The sequence below is a fragment of the Vicia villosa genome, linkage group LG6 (assembly GCF_029867415.1).
Source record: "Vicia villosa cultivar HV-30 ecotype Madison, WI linkage group LG6, Vvil1.0, whole genome shotgun sequence".
Taxonomy (NCBI): Eukaryota; Viridiplantae; Streptophyta; class Magnoliopsida; order Fabales; family Fabaceae; genus Vicia; species Vicia villosa.
The window spans coordinates 138,729,735-138,750,631 of record NC_081185.1 but is presented as its reverse complement, the minus strand read 5'-3'; positions in this window follow the sequence as shown (position 1 = coordinate 138,750,631).

Sequence of the window (20,897 nt, the reverse complement as noted above, 5' to 3'; positions counted from 1 at the left end):
ACTTATACCTACGTGGAGGCCCATGGTATATTTTCAAAACATGGTTGATCGTTTTATTTACAGACGCGTCGTTTGGTGTTTTGAAAACAGTTTGAAAAGTATTGTTTTGAAAGAGTTTTCTGTACAAAGAAAAACTGTATACAAGAAAAAAAAGGAGTGGGTCTTATACTCTCTAATATTCGAGAGGCCCCACATCATTTTGAAAATCAATTGATCAATTAAAAAGATTTAATCAATAGTTTTCTTTGAAAATCAAAAGAAAATGGTTTATCGTTTTTGAAAAGAAACGCGATCGCTTACTTTAAAACGATTTGAATTTTGAAAGAAGTTAATTTAATCAAGATAAACAAAAAGATTGTCTTCAATTGACACTTAGATGATTAGGGTTTGCTCAAAAAATATTTACAAGTGATTAAGTTTGAGAAATCAAGTGAAAAACAATATTTAAAAGTATTAAAAAACACTTAAAATATGTTATTTTAAACTTAATTAAAAATGTATTAAACAAATATATTTTTGTGATTTTTTTTTATATTCATAAAATACATATATAAAATAATAAGTGTGTAAAAAATGAAGTAAAAATAATTAATTTTGATTGGTTAAAATGATTAATGAAATTGTGAAGAAATGGAAGAAAATAGGTTGCAAAAAAAATGGTTTTGTCTCCACTAGGACTTGAACCCACGCCCTGAGGTTCACTACTCAAAACAACAACCAACTGAGCTGCGCGCGCAGCTTGTTTATGATACACGCTCATTTAATTATATTAAAAAACGAGTGTTTGAAATCTCTGAACAAAAAATGGCGCCAAGAACACATCCCTATTTTGATTTTGAATTTCTCTAAAACTGGATTGTTTTGATCAAGTAGATAGTCTATCTTGCTCGGTTTTGGACGAGAAACATGATGGTGCCCTCATAATTCATTTATATTTGCTCTAAGGTGATCAATTCTGTGATGAACACCAAGAACCCTAATTCTGAATTTGAACATGGAATCGTGTAGGATTGATGAATTGTAAAATTGATTGAGGGCTATTGATCAGTGATAGTGCAGAAACAAGATAGCAATTCAATTTTTCATTTATGATGCATGTATGTATGAGTTTGGAGTTCATGAGGCTTACCTTCAAAAACGACCAAACTGGGAATCGAATTCTGCAAATGAGAGGTTCCAGATGTTGTTTCTTGATCTGGACAGCTTCAGTGGACCTTATGGAACATGTTTGGATGATTGGAATGAACTGAAAACCTCTGGACCAGTTGGTGATGCTCGATCTGCAGTAGGGCTCAAGTGAGGATCAAGCTTGGTGATTTTGGAGTTACAGGTCAGGGATGATGATTGGAATAGTTCATATATGGTACATGGATGGTGTTTGGATGGTTAGATTGGACATAATTGAGCTTGAATGAAAATTGGCATGATAAGGCTTAAGTTATGCATATTTGAGAAGTGAGGTAGTGATTCTGAGTTCTTGGTGTTTTTGGGGTGTATGGATGGTTCAAACACATCACATTTGATGTTTATGAGATGTTAGAACCCTCACTTTGCTCAGAAATTGCAAGAGATGGAAATTGCAATTCTTCCTCTTTGAAACTTATGAAACTTGCAAATCAAGAAAGAAGAGAGAAAACCTATGATTATGAGGTTTTGGTGTGATTTGAAGAGTGATTTGAACCTCTATTTATAGGGCAAGGATTCTGAATGCAAAGCTCTTGCAAGTTGATCAAGAAGTGATGATTTGGCTTAAGAGATAAAATGGAATCTTTCACATTAAATGCAAATGGTTAAAAGTGACTTAACCATGGTTATTTTGCCAAGCTTCTTATCTCTTCCATTCTGATCTTCAAATCAGAAAATATCTTCAATCATTGCATCTATGCATCATTATTTGGATCATTTGGCAATTTGGTTCATAACTTTGGCAAAATGACTTGAAATTTCAAGTGAAAAGTTCACTAATGGCAAAATTCAAAACCATAGCTACACTTCAAATTTTTTCATGCTCTTGGACATTTTGGAAAGCTCATATTACACACTTCAAAACCCTAGTTGAAAGTTCCTTCAAGATCTTTAAGGAAGTGGGTGAAAAAGATCCATGAACTTTGAAGAAAATGAAGTTTTAAGTGAAATTTTCAAAAAGTACCAACTTTGAAGCTCCATATCTCTTAAATGGTTGATCTTATGGAAAAAAATTATATGTGTCAAAGTTGTTTATTGGATCAAAATCTACAACTTTCATGTTGGAAGTTTTTTTCAGTTTGTAGGTGAAATTTTGAGTTATTCCCTTCCAAAGTTTGGAAAAAACCATTGAAAAACACTTAGAAATTTTTCTAAGTATGAAAAGTCAAACTTTGACTTTTTGATTCTTGATTGATTTTCTTGATTTTTCTTGATCAAATGACTTCATATATCATATATTGATGATTTTTAACTTCAAAAGTCATGGTTGACCAAAATTCCCCAAAAGTCAATGGTGATCTTGTTGAGTTGACTTTTTCAGACGAATCGCGTTTCTGGAGATTTCAAATGAAACAGGCTATCCTCACCATATGAATGGTATGAATGGATCATATTGAAGCATTAGAGGATATTGAGCCATGGTTTGAGTTGTGACACCATGTCCTGATTAAAAAGTCAGTTATTCAGTGAATTAGGTCAAAACCCTAATTGTCGACCAGATGAAATTGATGACTGTGGATCTTGAATTGAGATGTAATTTCCATTGGATGTTGTCATAGGGATTATTTGAATATGATTGAAACCTTTGATTGACTCCCTGGGGATTTTTAGGGTTTCCCAAATGTGATCCCTGATTTTAGTCCCTGATAGTTCAAAACCCTGATCTGAGGATTTGTCTGATCAATCTTTGTGTAGGAGATATTATGAGCCAATGGATTAGGTCAAAATGATGCACTTGAGGTCTTGATATCATGTCCCAAGCCATTAGGTCAAATTCTGAGCAAAAGTCAGGAGTGTGCTGTCTTCAGTCAAAACCCTAATTCAGTCGATTCAAAGCTGTTGAGCTTGTTGAAATGAATCTCTGAGGACCAAATGTTGATTGTAGATGAAGATGATTCATTTGAGATGAAGGGGGAACAAAACCCTAATTGATTGGTATTTGTACTGATGAGTGATTTCCAGATTAAATCCTGCTGAGTCACAAGTAGCAAACACAAGCTATGCAATTTGTTAGAGATGCAAATGATGCATATGCAATGATATGAGGTGGTATCTTAGGTCAAAAATTGGGGTATGACAATCACCATCTAGACCAAGAAAGTAACTTTCCAGTTTATCTTTCCAGTATTCAAAGTTTTCACCATCAAATACCGGCGGTCTAGTATAACCATTGTTACCGTTGTGTTGCTCAGCAGAGCCAGATGTAGATGTAGACTTTGCAGTTTCATCAGCCTTTGCAGTTTCATCAGCCATCTTTTACTGAAGCGTTTTTCTCTTCCTGAATCTTTTCTAAACACGGTTAAGTGCTTGCACCTTAGAACCGGCGCTCTGATGCCAATTGAAGGATAGAAAAACACTTAGAAAGGGGGGGTTTGAATAAGTGTAGCTTTAAAAACTTGACAGATAAAAATAAATTGCACAGTTATTTTTATCCTGGTTCGTTGTTAACTAAACTACTCCAGTCCACCCCCGCAGAGATGATTTACCTCAACTGAGGATTTAATCCACTAATCGCACGGATTACAATGGTTCTCCACTTAGTCAGCAACTAAGTCTTCCAGAGTCTTCTGATCACACACTGATCACTCCAGGAACAACTGCTTAGATACCCTCTAAGACTTTCTAGAGTATTCTGATCCACACGATCACTCTAGTTACAACCTGCTTAGATAACCTCTAAGACTTCCTAGAGTATTCTGATCCACACGATCACTCTAGTTCCTTACAACTTAATGTAATCAATTCTAAGAGTATTACAATTGCTTCTTAAAAGCTATAATCACAAACTGTGATATTTCTCTTAACGTTTAAGCTTAATCTCACTAATATATTACAACAGCAATGTAGTGAGCTTTGATGAAGATGAAGATTCTGAGCTTTGAGTAGAACAGAGTTTCAGCAAGTTAATATGAGTTGTTTTTGTTCAGGATCGTTAACCTTGCTTCTCATCAGAACTTCATATTTATAGGCGTTGGAGAAGATGACCGTTGAGTGCATTTAATGCTTTGCATGTTCCGTACAGCATCGCATTTAATGTTATACGCTTTTGTCAACTACCTCGAGCCTTGTTCACGCTGTGTCTACTGACGTTGCCTATAATAGCTTTTAACGTTCCTTTTGTCAGTCAGCGTAGCTTGCCACTTGTACTTCCTTCTGATCTGATGTTTGTGAATACAACGTTTGAATATCATCAGAGTCAAACAGCTTGGTGCAAAGCATCTTCTGATCTTCTGACCTTGAAGTGCTTCTGTGCGTGATACCATCAGAACTTCAGTGCTTCTGATCTCATGTTCTTCTGATGCTTCCATAGACCCATGTTCTGATTCTGCTTCGACCATCTTCTGATGTCTTGCCAGACCATGTTCTGATGTTGCATGCTGAACCCTTGAGACAAAGCTTCTGAGCGCTGAATTATGCATACTCTTTATATATTTCCTGAAAAGGAAATTGCATTGGATTAGAGTACCATATTATCTTAAGCAAAATTCATATTATTGTTATCATCAAAACTAAGATAATTGATCAGAACAAATCTTGTTCTAACAACTACTACTTCGACATTGTGTACGAAGAGAGGATGCGATTGAACCTTTGGTCGGGAATGGTTCCCATGAAATGATCTTCTTGGAAATCAGATGCATTAGTCATTTTAAGTGAACAACTACCCTGCCCCAGGTTTTAGATTAAGGGTTTAAATTTCGTGCAAAAAGAAAACACCTACTTCTAAGGCTCAAAGGGGTTGACTAGGGATTGTCTTCCTTATATCTCCAGTGTTTGGGGCTTTGAAACAATGCCTGTACATCATCAACAAAGTTTTATTTGAAAGCACACTGATGCAAATTGGATATTTCGTTTATCATCATCCTCCCTCAAATCTTACTTAGACAGAAAGCTGACAAAGAAAGTGAAGTGGAAAAGCAAAATATTTTTTTTGAATTTTGATTTTGTGTAAGTGATACAGAATTAAAGCAAGAAAAACACATTATGATTGATTCAAAACAAATGCAATGCTCATTTCATTAAAATTACGATTAAGGATGAAAAAATTCGAATGCAATGTAGCACAATACCAACAAGGATGAACTTTCTCGTCTGATAAATGGATTTAGGCATGTTCTCAGTGTCTTGACACTCTTCAGGGCATGGGGTTGTTAACCATATTGTATGTCGAGGTTGACCCTTCTTGGTGTTTAATGCTTCGGAGCATTTCCATGATATTCACCACGGATCTTCTGAATTCATTTATTGTCTCTTTGGAGTTCACTCAACGTCTTTTATGACATGCTTCGAGTCCAATAGAGTGTCGGGTAATTTACTTGCTTTGCCAAAAAGTATGAATATTGGATTTTGGAAATGAGAATGCATGTTAATGAATGCAAATGCATGATGATTTTTTTTGTTTTTAATGCATAAATGAATGCTATGTCATATCATGTATGGTTCACAAGTAATGGTTTTCCAATCAACAGGATACAGAAAGATTTAAATTACTTGGCACACAGTGGCTCACCACAGGATGGTTCTAAGGTTTTTATCTTGAAAAGGTTCTAGACGCGGTTCTCAGAGTTACAAGCTCCTTTTGAAAACTCAGTCATCTAGTAAATAACTTACCATCCAACTGTGTTTTCAAACGAAGCCAATTCTGAGTGTGGTTTTCGCACTTACCCACAGTAATAGTTACGTTACGCATGTTGGGTGCGAAACCACCATTTCCTAAAAGTCGTGGTTTTAGGGTTTTTCTAAAGGTCCCTAGAGTTAACGATCCAAATTGAAAACATCATCGCTCGAGTAAATAACTTACTCAACCAAAGACATCTTCTCAAAGGACCTACTCTAGGCGGGGTATTAGTATCTCCTACTTGACACTACGTCAAGCAAGTTTAATACTAAACCACCTCTTATCTTATGTGTTTCTTGAGCTCGGGCGTAGAGCTTTGTCCATGAAGTGCCAATAATAAAAAGATTCCAACCATGATGATAAGAAATCAAACAATGATATAATAAAGGCAATAAATAAGCAAGTAAATAAATGAAAACAAGATCACAAGAAAAATTAAATTAGGGTTGAATCTCTTAGATGTCCCCAACAGAGTCGCCAGCTGTCGCGGGTCAAAAAATCATCGCCACGAAATTGTATCGAACAGAGTCGCCACCAAATTTTATTTATTCCAATGGGAAAGGGAAAATATTGATAAAACCCACAAATGAAATGAAATGGACAAAGATGGTCTTCGCAACCAAATTTGGGTTCGGGAGTCGGTTAGGTAAGGGGAAGGTATTAGCACCCCTTACCTCCATCGTACTCGATGGGACCCATTTAGTTAATCTTGTGATCGATTGTTAGCTTATTATCTACTTGCGTTCTTTATTAATATATGGACAAGAAAGAAACGGGATTTGGGTTTTTTATTAATGAGCTCGCCAAGACATTTGAGTCTTGTGCCTACGTATTCCCAATGGGGAAAGTCAGAGCGTTCGTAGTTCAGGCTACGAAATTATATTTTTTATTAGTGTGCTCGCCAAGACATTTGAGTCTTGTGCCTACATATCTTCAATGGAAGAATCAGAGCGATTGTAGTTCTAAGAACTACGATTTTGTTGATTGATTTTATGGGTCTAATCGCACTTGGGCGGGAAGACAAGTTTTTGAATGTGGTTCGCACTTGGGCGAAATTTGCACTTGGGCAAAGAGAAGATGAGTTTGAATTAGGTGTTTTATGAAAAAAAATGGAATTCGAGTACATAAACAATGGCTTAACGGCCATCGCCTAAAATACTTGAAAGAGCGTTTTGCTAAATTGAGCTTGATGAAGTTTTTAATGGGATACAAGCATTCAAACAAAAGCTTAAGGGCCATCGCCTAAATGCTTGAAAGAGCAACTTGTACAAGTACGTACAAACCCCTCTTGGGTGATGAAAGAGATTGGAACGACTCGAGTTTTGAGAAGTCCTTAATGAGATACAAACATTCAAACAAAGGCTTAACGGCCATCGCCTAAATGTTTTAGAACAACTTGTACAAGTACGTACAAACACTTCTAATCTCATCCATTGTGGACTCAACTCAATTCGATTGTAAAAAAGCGTTTTTGATTGGAAAAAGGAACTTGGTATTGACCAAGGTTTAAATGATGAAAAGATTCGCACTTGGGCGATGAAAAGAATGATTTGATGAGTTGAAATTGTTTTTATAGAGTTTTTGTAAAAGAGGCAAATCGAGTTTGAATGAGTCCTTAATGGAATCTAAACATTCAAACAAAGGCTTAACGGCCATCGCCCAAATGCTTTAGAACAACTTGTACAAGTACGTACAAACCCTTCCTTTCATCCATTATTGACAAAATTCTATTCGATTATTAAAACATTTTTTGAAGTTTTTTGACTATGAAAAAAAGAAGTTTGAAAAAGATACTCGGTGTTGACCAAAATTTATTGAAAATTATTTAAAATGAGCTCGATGTAGGATCGAGAAAGTTTATTTGAATGAAAATCTTTTATTGAGGTTTTGAATTTATTCTGAGTAAAAATACTCATTTCTTTATTTAAAAAAGAAATTAAAACTAAAACTAAAAATTAAAATAAGGTGGTCTAGGTGAAATTATGAAATGGGGTGTTTGGAATGAGTTACTATGGGCCAAGAGGACCAATTTCGGCCAACCCAATAACTAATTGGTGAGGGAATTTTGGAAAACCCTAAGACTAAAAAGTGCAGCCGTTTGCCTCTTCGTTTTGCAACTTCAACCAATAATAACTCTTTTTAAATTTGATAAAAGAACTTAATTAAAACAAATTAAAAAAGCCAATGCCTCTCTCTCATCGTGTTCCCTCTGTTCTTTCCACGGTTCACTCTCACTATTTCTCTTTCGATTCCGTCTCTCGCGATCTCAGAATTCTCTCAGGTCTCGCCATGGCTACAACAATATCAATCAGAAACGAACGCTTCTCTCTCGGCTATCTCTCTCGTTCGATTCCCCAACTCGTTTTCAGTTCGGTAAACACCACAAACAATTAACATCAAGCAACAATAACCTAAGCCCCAAATCAGCCCCTCCCCAAGATTTCATTATGATTCATAGTTGTTACAAGTCACATGGAGAAATTGAAAGAAGAAAAGAACAATAAAAAAACGAAAACGAATACCAGTACTTCCTTCTCTCCTTCAATTTGTCTTCGATTCCTCTTCTTCTTCAGAGCTTCTTCTTGTTTTTGTTCTGTTGTACTTGTTGTTCTGCGGATCTGAGTTTTATGTATATGTTGTGAGTTGTGTTCTGTTGTTCTCTGCTATGCGTTTTGGCGATGTAGTGCGGTTTTGTGTTGTTCTGTGTATGAGGACGATTTGGAGGCTGTGTAAAGGTTACGTCGGAAGAGTTTTGTTGTGTGTATGAGGTCTGGATGTGAGCACGTCGCTGGGCAGATGTTTGTATGTGCGTGAAGGTGAGGTTTGGTGTGAGTATATCAAAAGGGTTTGTGATGGTGAGGTTGTGTAGTCGGTGAAGGTGTGGATGGTGGTAGACTACGATTTGTGCGAACAGAGATGATGGTAGGTTATGGAAGTGAAGATGTGAGTGTCTCGGTTTTGAGGTTGAGGGGGTGTGAGTATTTGGTTTTTGCAAAGGTTCAAAATCGGTTTTGAGGTTGAGGGGGTGTGAGTATTTGGTTTTTGCAAAGGTTCAAAATGGTTAAAGTTTTATGACTTGGAGGAAGAGTTTTGACAGAGTCTAAATTTGTGCAGAGTTTTATTACTTGTTTCTTCCTCCCTTTTCAAGTGGTAGTGGTGCTTATTTATAGATGGATGAGAGTGAGGGCATAAGGTCGATTTGTATGAGAATTGAGGATAAGATCAAAGGGGACAAATTCTGATTTTAGTACAAGTTTGTTGTAGTGGAATGGAATTTGCAGAGTAGTGGAATAGAGAGCGGAGGGAGTGCAGACCGTGTAATCCTTGAGCTGAAGAAATTTTGGTTAAGTCTTGTCTTTTGTGAAACTTTGTGAATTTTGGAAACTTAGTGAAATTTGGTTTTTTTTCCTTCTTCTGCAGCGTATGGTAACAATATTGTTGGTGGTCCCACTATTCCAAACTTGGATTCAAACATGGCTTATAGACTAATTGGACCAACTTGAATGATTTGGCTCAAGAGAAATATACATGGGCTTTCCAATTGAATTAGACCAAACTAAATTCCTTCTTCATTTGCACCCTACAAAAATAAACAAAAGACAAAACAAAAGACAAACACAATTGACTCTAATTTTAATTCAACTTAAAAATCTAAATTGAATTCAAATTAAAATTTAAATAAAAATAAAAAATTAATGAATGAAAAAACTCTATATTAACCATACAATTAAAAAAACACACATAAATGAAAATGATCAATGCAATGTAAATGGGCTCTTAATTGCTTAGCTCACTTTGAATTGTTTTGAATTGTTTGAAAAGTAGTGTATGAATAGAAATTCGGATAAGAACTTTAGCTTGTAAATAAGCGTAGTCTTTTTGAAAAGTATTTGAAAATTAGTGGGAAAAAGAGTTTGAATTTTAGAGCAAGCAATTATTAGCAACTACCCTAAGTTTGAAAAATTGTTCTTTTAGTCTTTCTGGTGAAAGGGTCTATCCATACCATGAGAGGGCAGGAAGTCTTTCAATTGGAGTTTCTATAACTTTGAAGGCAACATTGCTTTAGGTATCCTCGGAATCGAGGGACTTGACTATTTTAACAACTTAAAGGCAACAGGAAACAGTTAATAGGCAACAGGCAACGAGAGGAATTACCCTAAAGGTGTGTGGGTGCAAACAATCACGTGATTCAATTCGATTGCATTTATCTTGTAATTATAGTTGTTCTAATTCTGTTAAAGGTTTGCACTCCCTAAGGTTACTAACCACGCAGTTAAAATCATACGGAAATTAAAGGCAGAAGGATAAATGTCCTACGCTATTACAATAAACACCTGCGGGGATGGGGAAAAATAAAACATAAAATTAAATTATGCGTCTTCAACCATGATCTTCCTCGAACCTTCGATTGATCCTGATCATCTGAGAATTAAACGAAAAATGATAGCGGTAAGTGTGGGGGGAATTCATTGACTATTGAAACAAACCCTATTGAAATTCATAAGGCAAAATAAAAGGTTAAAATTAAAATGTTACTAAACAAAGAAATTATAAAGCTTAGCTTTTTGGTTGGCTGAGGCGCGTGGCTGAAAGATCTTGGTTAACCATGAAAAATGAAGAAGAGAAAGGTAGAAATTTTTTTGTGGCAAATAAAAGGCATTGATAAGAAATAAAAAGAGGTTCTGAAAAAGGCAAAGGTTTTTTAAACAATTCAGGGTAAACCCTGATTTTTAGGGATAGGGAATGAAGGTTTTATGAGAAAACTTGACACACTAAGTTAATGGACAACACCTACCAAATAATGATTTTTTAGGGTTTAAGGGCAAAGGTTTGTGATAAAACCTAAAATAAATAATTATTATTAAAACCTAAATTAATTAAAATCAGTAAACCTAAAATTTATTAAACCTAAAATTATTAGCCTAAAATTAATTAAAACCTAAAGTTAACCAATTAAAAAAACTAATTCTAATTACTAATTATTTTAACCTAACTAATTAATTTATTTAAGAAGAAAGAAAGAAAAAGAAAAAAAGATTAAATTAGTTATTGTGTTAATCTAATTATTAATTAATTAACTTAAATTAAATAAAATAAAAACAAAGGAAGAAAGAAAACAAAAAGCTGTGAAAGAGAAAAAGAAAAAGGAAAGAAGAAACCTGGGGCGTGTAGGATCCTGTGTGGCTGCTTCCTTGAGGGTCCATAGTGTGGCGTGCTCCTAAGCTCTTGGATCTGCATCTGGACATGATCGGAGGGTGAGCGTTTGAGGTTGCATGATAGTCCGCTTGGGGCGTCGCACCGGATCCACGAACAATTACCAGGAAAAATAAATGTCACAAACTGGGATCGAACTCAGGAACAATAGGTCACTCAAGTCCTTTGCCAGCTGCGCTGTGATCATATGTTGATATAGTATTCAATTAAAATATTTAAATAAGAAACAAGTGGTTTAAATGAAATATTCAAAACAAAATCAAACTGGGCCCCCTGGGACTCTGTCGTAGCCAATAGGAACCGGAGTGAGGAATTGGAGACTTTGACTGGCAAGTAAGGCGGAGACACGCATGCAGAGAGATAAGGGGTTGTTGACCAGCGAGTAAAAAGATGACACGCACGCAGTCAATGGTAAAGCCTCCACTATTCATCGTCTCCTACCTTGAGACCTGCGATCTTTCTCGCGATTTCTACTGTGGCTTTACCTGCGGATTTTTCCGCAGGTATTTCTTCCTCATACCTGCAAATTTAAACCGGCCATGAACACGATAATTAATCCAAAAAACTTACCCAGATCCACTATTTGGGACGTTATGAATCCATTAATGGCCTCGTAAAAGACTGATACGGCCTGGAAGAAGGGGAACGAAAGTTTGCTTCATGGGAGCCCTAACAATGGTGGTCATTGTCCCCCGCGTCCAACCACTTGAATCAGTATCCAAACCTGCTCTAAATGATCTCATAAACACATCCATATCATCAAATCATATTGAAACACATTAATATATAGAAAACAAAATTTGATAAGATGAACAAAGAATATGACTATGATACGCTGAGTTTAGGAGTGTCCGCGCCTTGTAGATGGTCCTCACTTGCTTTTGATGTATCAGAAAGGGATTGGAGTACCTAAGAGTGACTGAAACTCCTTGAGGAAGCAGTTCTCTTTTGCCCTAATTTTCTTGAAAGTTTGGAAGCTTGAGTAGGGTTTTGAAACTCAGATTTTCGTCCCCTTGTTGCTGAAGCTGTTGTGTTTATATAGTGGATGCATTTAGGTCATGAATGGGCTTGGACCTTTGCCTTATAAGTTGTCTTGGAATTTTAACGAAAAAAAGAGAGTTTAATCCTTCTATTTTTGGATATCTTTTTACACCACCATGCTAGCACGAATTTGGATCTTCATGGGGCTTCTCTTGGGCCTTTGGATGATTAAAAATAGAAGCTTTAGGGTTTACTTCATTATTTTATGATTTGACTCAATTTATTTATCATTTAAATGGAATAAAATCCAAATAAATCAAATAAATGTCATAAAACAAAGGTAATAAATTTATGGGCTCTTATTTAGGTTACCAACATGTTTAAGGTCCAAAACCTAGGCTCATTAACTCAAAAATGCAAAATTGTCCAATTGTGGTTTCATGATTTTCTTGAAAATCGATCAACTTGTACTACGCCTATCTCCCTCATTTTTAATCATATGAAGGTGTTCTCATACTTTTTAGAAAGATTAAAGAGTCCTTTAAACACCCCTTTTGGTTTCATCTTAATTGAGTTTACCATGTCCAAGTTATGAGCTTTGAGAAAAAATGACTTTTTGCGATCCTTTAGAGGGACCTGTAATGTATTGGCTCATATCTCTCAAATGATGTATTTTTAGACTTGGCATGTGAGAGACAAAGTTGTAGAGAATTCAATGTCCTTCAAAATGAGCTTTGGATGGAAATGTTTTGATGTTCCATGTAGAAGTTATGGCTGGTCAAAGTTCGGTTGACTTTTCATATGAAATTCTTGAGTTTGTTGATTTCTGATCTTTTCCTGATGAATCATGATCAACCCTTGATCAAATGACGAATCTAACATTAAAATGTTGATGTTGACCAAAAATCAGGAATTTTGACTGTATTTTGACCATAGTTTGACTTTTAGGTCGACCAGTCGATTATTGATCAGTTGAGCAGTTGACTGAGTAATCTTTTGAATCAGGGCTCGAAACTTGGCCTGAGGATACTATGAGACATGTGAGAGACCCTGAGATCCACTTGAGGTGTCAGAAGTTGATTTTACTTGGAGAGAGACAAAACCCTAGTTCAATGGCACTTGTTTAGGAGATAGGTGACTTTGAGCAATTGGAGATCTTTGAGCATTTGAAAGGTGAAATGAGATGGGCAAATTTTGGGGTATGACAAGGAGGAACAGCATGATATTCTTTAGGTTTGTCAGCATGATATTTCTTAGGATGTGTCACAAGCTTTTTGGTGTGAACAGTGTTAAACTTCTGTGCATGTGAAGTGAGCCTAATATCATGAGCATGGCCATATTTGAACTGATCATACAATGGCTTGTATGTGATCTTCAGATCATCAACAGGTTCAAATTTATGTGAGGTATCACCCTCATAGCCAAAACCAAACCTTCTGTTTCCAGAAACACCATATATCATAGAAGCAAGATGACTTCTGCCAATACTTCTAGATAAGAACTTTCTGAAGCTCGAGTCATATTCTTTCAGAATATGATTCATGCTAGGAATGGATTTTTCTGTTTCAGAAGGAGATCCACTATCTTTGGATAGATTTAAAACTTTTTCCTTTAGTTCAGAGTTTTCCACTTCCAGCTTCTTAGTTTCAAATTCAAACTGCTTCTTCAGCTTTTTGTATTTGATACTAAGATGAGCCTTGAGTTCCAGAAGTTCTGTTAAACTGGAAACTAACTCTTCTCTAGATAGTTTAGAAAATACCTCTTCAGAATCTGATTCTGATGTAGATTCTGATCCATCATCTTCTGTAGCCATCAGCGCGAAGTTTGCTTGTTCTCCTTCAGAGTCTGATTCTGATTCTGATTCAGAATCATCCCATGTTGCCATAAGACCTTTCTTCTTATGAAACTTCTTTTTGGGATTCTCCTTTTGAAGTTTTGGACACTCGTTCTTGTAATGTCCAGGCTCATTGCACTCATAGCAGACAGCCTTCTTCTTGTCAGATCTTCTGTCACCAGAAGATTCTCCATGTTCAAATCTCTTTGAACTTCTGAAGCCTCTGAACTTCCTTTGCTTGCTCTTCCAGAGTTGGTTTACCCTTCTGTAGATCATGGACAGTTCATCTTCTTCTTCAGATTCTGATTCTTCAGGATCTTCTTCTCTAGCCTGAAAAGCGTTAGTGCATTTTTTAACATTAGATTTTAATGCAATAGACTTACCTTTCTTCTGAGGCTCGTTTTCATCCAGCTCTATTTCATGGCTTCTCAAGGCACTGATAAGCTCTTCCAAAGAAACTTCATTCAGATTCTTGGCAATCTTGAATGCAGTCACCATTGGACCCCATCTTCTGGGTAAGCTTCTGATAATCTTCTTTACATGATCAGCCTTGGTGTAGCCTTTATCTAGAACTCTTAATCCAGCAGTTAGCGTTTGAAATCTTGAGAACATCTTCTCAATGTTTTCATCATCCTCCATCTTGAAGGCTTCATATTTCTGGATTAGAGCAAGAGCTTTAGTCTCCTTGACTTGAGCATTTCCCTCATGGGTCATTTTCAATGACTCATATATGTCATAGGCAGTTTCCCTGTTAGATATCTTCTCATACTCAGCATGAGAGATAACATTCAGCAAAACAGTCCTACATTTATGATGATTCTTGAAAAGCTTCTTCTGATCATCATCCATTTCTTGCCTGGTAAGCCTTACGCCACTAGCTTTCACTGGATGTTTGTAACCATCCATCAGAAGATCCCATAGTTCACCATCTAGACCAAGAAAGTAACTTTCCAGTTTATCTTTCCAGTATTCAAAGTTTTCACCATCAAATACTGGTGGTCTAGTATAACCATTGTTACCATTATATTGCTCAGCAGAGCCAGATGTAGATGCAGGTGGATTTGTTGGAATTTCACCAGCCATCTTATACTGAAGCGTTTTCTCTTCCTGAATCTTTTCTAAACACGGTTAAGTGCTTGCACCTTAGAACCGGCGCTCTGATACCAATTGAAGGATGTAAAAACACTTAGAAAGGGGGGATTTGAATAAGTGTAGTCTAAAAACTTGAACGATAAAAACAAATTGCACAGTTATTTTTATCCTGGTTCGTTGTTAACTAAACTACTCCAGTCCACCCCCACGGAGTGATTTACCTCACCTGAGGATTTAATCCACTAATCTCAACAGATTACAATGGTTTTCCACTTAGCCCACGACTAAGTCTTCTAGAGTACCCTGATCACAACCTGATCACTCTAGGAATAAATGCTTAGACACAAGCTAAGACTTTCTTAGAGTATCCTGACCACCACGTGATCACTCTAATTACAACTGCTTAGACACAAGCTAAGACTTCCTAGAGTATCCTGATCAACAGTTGATCACTCTAGTTACTTACAAATTAATGTAATCAATTTTAAGAGTATTACAAATGCTTCTGAAAAGCTATAATCACAACAGTGATATTTCTCTTAAAGTTTAAGCTTAATCTCACTAATATATTACAACAGCAATGTAGTGAGCTTTGGTGAAGATGAAGTTTCTGAGCTTTGAGTTAAACAGCGTTTCAGCAAGTTAATATTCACAAATCGTCAACCTTGCTTCTCATCAGAACTTCATATTTATAGGCACTTGAGAAGATGACCGTTGGGAGCATTTAATGCTTTGCGTGTTCCGTACAGCATTGCATTTAATGTTTCACGCTTTTGTCAACTACCTCGAGCCTTGTTCACGATGTGTCTACTGACGTTGCCTTTAATAGCTTCCAACGTTCCTTTTGTCAGTCAGCGTAGCCTGCCACCTGTACTTTCTTCTGATCTGATGTTTGTGTATACAACGTTTGAATATCATCAGAGTCAAACAGCTTGGTGCATAGCATCTTCTTGTCTTCTGACCTTGAAGTGCTTCTGAGCGTGATACCATGAGAACTTCAGTGCTTATGCTTCTGAACTCAAGTTCTTCTGATGCTTCCATAGACCCATGTTCTGATTCTGCCTTGACCATCTTCTGATGTCTTGCCAGACCATGTTCTGATGTTGCATGTTGAACCTTCTGAGTCAAAGCTTCTGAGCGCTGATTTGTGCATACTCTTTATATATTTCCTGAAAAGGAAATTGCAATGTATTAGAGTACCACATTATCTCACACAAAATTCATATCCTTGTTATCATCAAAACTAAGAATATTGATCAGAACAAATCTTGTTCTAACACATTTAAGGCTTTGTATTCACCTGATCATATTGCTTTGCTTGCTTGATTGTTGATTCTTGTAGATAAATCCAAAAGGAATGGAATGCTTATTTTGACCAATGTCAAATACTTGCTCCATCTTGTGGTTAGCTCACTTGCACACACAAAGGCTTTCTATTAGGCTACCTTACAATGAGAACTTTTTTCCTTGTCCTTTATATTTATGCTTTAGGATATTCTCTTCATCTCCTCTCCCTTCTTCAATTTCAAAACTTCTCCCTTTTTCAAAAGCTTCTTGTTTTCAAACTTAAAACCTTAAATAATAAATCTTAACTCTATCAAGTGATCGTCAAATATTTTTCTTAATAAACTATAAAAAACTTAAGCATATTTAAACTCTTTCAAAAAAGCCTAAAAAAGGACAAACATCATCAAACATTCTTTTTGTACCTTTGTGTACTTTTCTTTTAAAAACCTTTTTAAAAAAGGAAGATCATTTGTCCAATTCTTGCAGTGATGCAATCTCTAACCCCTAAGTTGTGGTTGCAGTTGTTGATATTTTCCACTTGAATGTGAGACATGCTTTTTGATTAAATCCAAGTAAAGCTCTCTATATCAAGATGATGCAAATACACACTCCCTCAAACTTGTTGATGTCAAATGATGTTTTCCACTCGAAGACGACGAAATGTCTTTTCCATTAAAATTAAACAAAATAAACATCCGTGTTTCTTTTTAAGAGGAACTAAAAATATTTTGACTTCCCTATTGCACATAAGAGGTATGTAGGCACAAGATGCAACGTCTTGTCGAGCATACAAAAATAAAACAATTATTTCTCATTTCATCAATCTTTAGCATACTTTGACCCTTTAGCCTAAAAACATAGATTTTCAAAAGGTTCATATGGAGTAGCACATATGTAAGGGGTGCTAATACATTCCCCTTACATAACCAACCCCCGTATCCAAATATTTTCTTTTTGGATTTTATCGATATTTTCCCTTTTATTTGGAAACAATAAAGTTTGGTGGCGACTCTTGCTTTGCGAGTTAAGTTAATCAATAGCTTAATTTCAATTTTTTCGTCGGGCTAGCTTCGCGACTCTGCTGGGGAATATTTCCATCCTAAGCGGGTTAAGCCTAATTTGTTTATATGTGTTTTATGCTATTGCCTATTTCTTTTCTTTTTGTTCGTTTTGGGTGCTTAGCGATCTCTGTGTGGTAAGGGAAAAGTCTTCTACCCGAAACTTGAGTGCATTTAAGATTAGGATGGTGGTATAGTGATGTTTGACCTTCTAAGCGTAGGCCTCATTTTATTGACTTGAGACCCATCGCCTTAGATGACACCCTTTTGAAAGTGATTGATGTCTTACGAGCAGTCGTACTTGCGTTGTTACTTTCGACCTGGGAACCCATGATTCTGAGGAACCTTTAGAATATTTGTAACCCTTCTTGGCCTTTAAGGATGTAGTGTGGTGACCATCTTGGTGAAGGCCTAGTTTGGTTGATACACGATATTACACTCAGATGAGGTTCTATGAGGAATATTAATGTTCTATGAGAAGTAATTAAACTGGTAATATCTATAAGACAGATCCGTGACTCTAGGAAATTTCTTAGAATCCGATTACTGTTTAGGTTATCCAAAACTGTAGTACACACCTTGTGGGATGGTTCTTGCCCTGTCCACCATGCTTCGTGCTTGTGATCTTGAACCTTTGAACCCATCCTTACTTGTGTTTGTGATTGTGGCATTCATGCATCCATGCATTCATGAAAAACATCTTTTCCGCATATTTCTCAAGGAACTTAGGGACTTTGCTTGCAAACATCATTGGTAATTTTGATATGGATTTTGGAAGGAGAAACATCTTTGGTGTTTTGTTCTCATGATCTTAAAGACCGTTATGGGAGGCTTATAACAGTGCTGAATACTGATGTTGAAGAATGGATTCTTGAGACTCTGGTCCAGTTCTATGAATCGATGTATTAGTGTTTCACATTTTCTGACTATTAGCTTGCACCTACCTTGGAGGAGTATGCTTATCAGATAAGGTTACCCGTCTCAGATTATATATCGTTCAGTGTTTTGGAGGAAATTCCCAAGGATCGTGTGATTGGAGAGGCTATGCACTTGAGGAAAGTAGAGATTGAAGTTCATCTTGTGTCTAAAGGAGGTACTATGGGTTTGCCTGCAAAGTTTTTGATGAAGAAAGTTTCTACTATGGCTAGTATGGGAAGTATGGTTGCTTTTGAAGTTGTACTTCCTTTGCTTATCTATGGTCTAGTCCTGTTTCCTAACATTGAAAATTTTGTGGACGTCAACACTATCTGTATCATTCTAATTCGGATTTCGGTTCCCACTCTTCTTGCTGAAACTTACTATTCCATCCATTACCGGACTGAGAATAATGGATGGACCATTGTGTGTGTACTCCTCTACTGTACAAGTGGTTTATTTCGCACTTACTGCATTCTGGCTTATTCAAGTATAACAAGAATTATTTGAGGTGGTCGTAGAGGATTATGTCTCTCACCAGTGCATATCTAACTTGGTATTCTAGGGTTTACGACAAGGTGAAGTTCATTGATAGTTATGGGGAATTCCTTAATGTCCCTCTTCTTGGTACAAAATGATGTATTAAATACAACCCAATCTTGGCTTGACGTTAACTTGGATATGCTATGAAGGATAAACCAAACAACATTCTTGTAGAAGGTGTTCTCATTAAAAAAAGGTGTTGACAACAAGGAGTTAAAAGAGAGGATAGTCCATTCTTGGCATAAGATTCATATGAAAGGAAGGGATGAGCTAGGAAGGAAGAATTGTGTTTCTTTGGAGCCTTACGCTCAGTGGGCGTGAGTTAGAGCTATTACAAACAAAATGCCTTATCATCTCGAAGAACCTATGTTCCCTCATGTCATAGGACCCATTGTTCTTGTTGAAGATGTGAGAGAACTCAATGCTACTTTGGCTCAGACAAATCAAGAGCGGGATGCTTGGGAGAACCAATTTGACTCTTCAAATGCAGAAAAGTTAGAGCTTCAGAGACAACTGAATGAGAAAGATGAGTTGCTTTTCCAGAAGGATGATTTACTTGAGTAGCATGGGAAGAAGAGGAAAAGGGTTCAAGAGGATTTATTTTCCTCCAACAACCTTATATCTCACCCTAGCAAAGAGCTCTATGATACTCAGGATAGATTCAACGCTTGGAAGGGTGTTATTGACAAAGTCTTGAAGGAGAAAGTTGTAATGAAGGTTGCATTTGAAGCTCAGATTAAGAAACTCAAGCAGAAGTTGCAGCTTTCAATACATAGCCTTTAGTTTATGGATTTTATTTTGATTTGAAACTATGTAACTGAATATTATAATCCTTCCAGATTTATGAAATAAAATTAAGCTTTTCTCACTTGATATTGTTATTACTTATGATGTTTGCAATCGTCTTTATGGTTCTTTTAGTTCCTTGAAAACTTATAAAGAAAACATTTTCAAACGATCATTTGTATATGCACTTCATGCATAATTATACCTAATTAGTTTTTCTTTAATGAAAGTTTTCTAGAGTCTCATTTTTCCCTTCGTCTTGGAAGAAGCCAAGTTATTTCACCGGTATAATACTTGTGCTAACCCAAGACACAAGATGGAAACAATTGAACATGAACACAAAGAACTCTATAAAGAGGTCAATGCTTTGAGAGTTGAGATGGATATAATGACTACTTTGTTGGAAACTCTGGTTGCTGCTCAACATCAGCCTCCACCACAGGCTCCGCCTTAAGTGATTGTCATTTCAGAAGTTACTACACCTGCTATTGTGCCATTTACGCCAATATAAGTACAATGTAAATATTGCTCCCGATAGTGACCAGTTTCACGCTATGTCATAGAAGGATAAGGAGTAATTTAAGGAGAAAGAGATGACTAAAATGTTTCTCAAGACCTTGAGCTCATTTTATTAAGAGAGGATGGTTTCCTGTGCTCCGAATGACTTTACTAAGATGGTAAGTATGGGTGTTAGACTAGAAGAATGTGTCTTATAGGGACGTTTGGCTAGAGAATATGGTTCTTCATCTGGATCCAAGAAGTACGGAAGTAGGTTCCAAAAGAAGAAAGAAGGTGATGCTAATGCCATTTCCCATGGAGGAAGACAGAGGATACAAGGAGGTCCTCAATAGAATCAACAACATTTTGTCGCTTCTGTGTCACTAGTTGTTAATTCAGCTCCTATTGTGCCAGCATATCAACCTCATGTACAATAATAACCGCAACAACAATCTAATCAGAATAATCAACAAGCTTGTGTTGTCAGGAAGGTTAAGTTTGATCTGATTCCTGTGACGTATATAGAGTTGTATTCCTCGTAGCTATAGAGAAAGCTGGTTCTGACTAGGTCTCCACCAGTCATTCCTAATTCCTTGCCTTATTGGTGGAATTCTGATTCCCGTTGTCCTTTTCATTAAGGTACTCTAGGTCATGACTTAGAGAATTATTTTGCATTGAAGTTTGAGGTTCAAAACCTTAGAAGTTGTATTCTAAAGTTAAGAGATATTGGGCCGAATGTACAAGTGAATTCGTTGCACGAACATGGTGGACCTTAAGTTAGTGTGGTTGAAGATTGTTCAAGTGAATGTTTGATCTCTAATGTGAATAGGGTGAATACTCAGTTGGCGAGTGTGAATGCTAGATTGTTGAAAGCTGGTGCATTTGT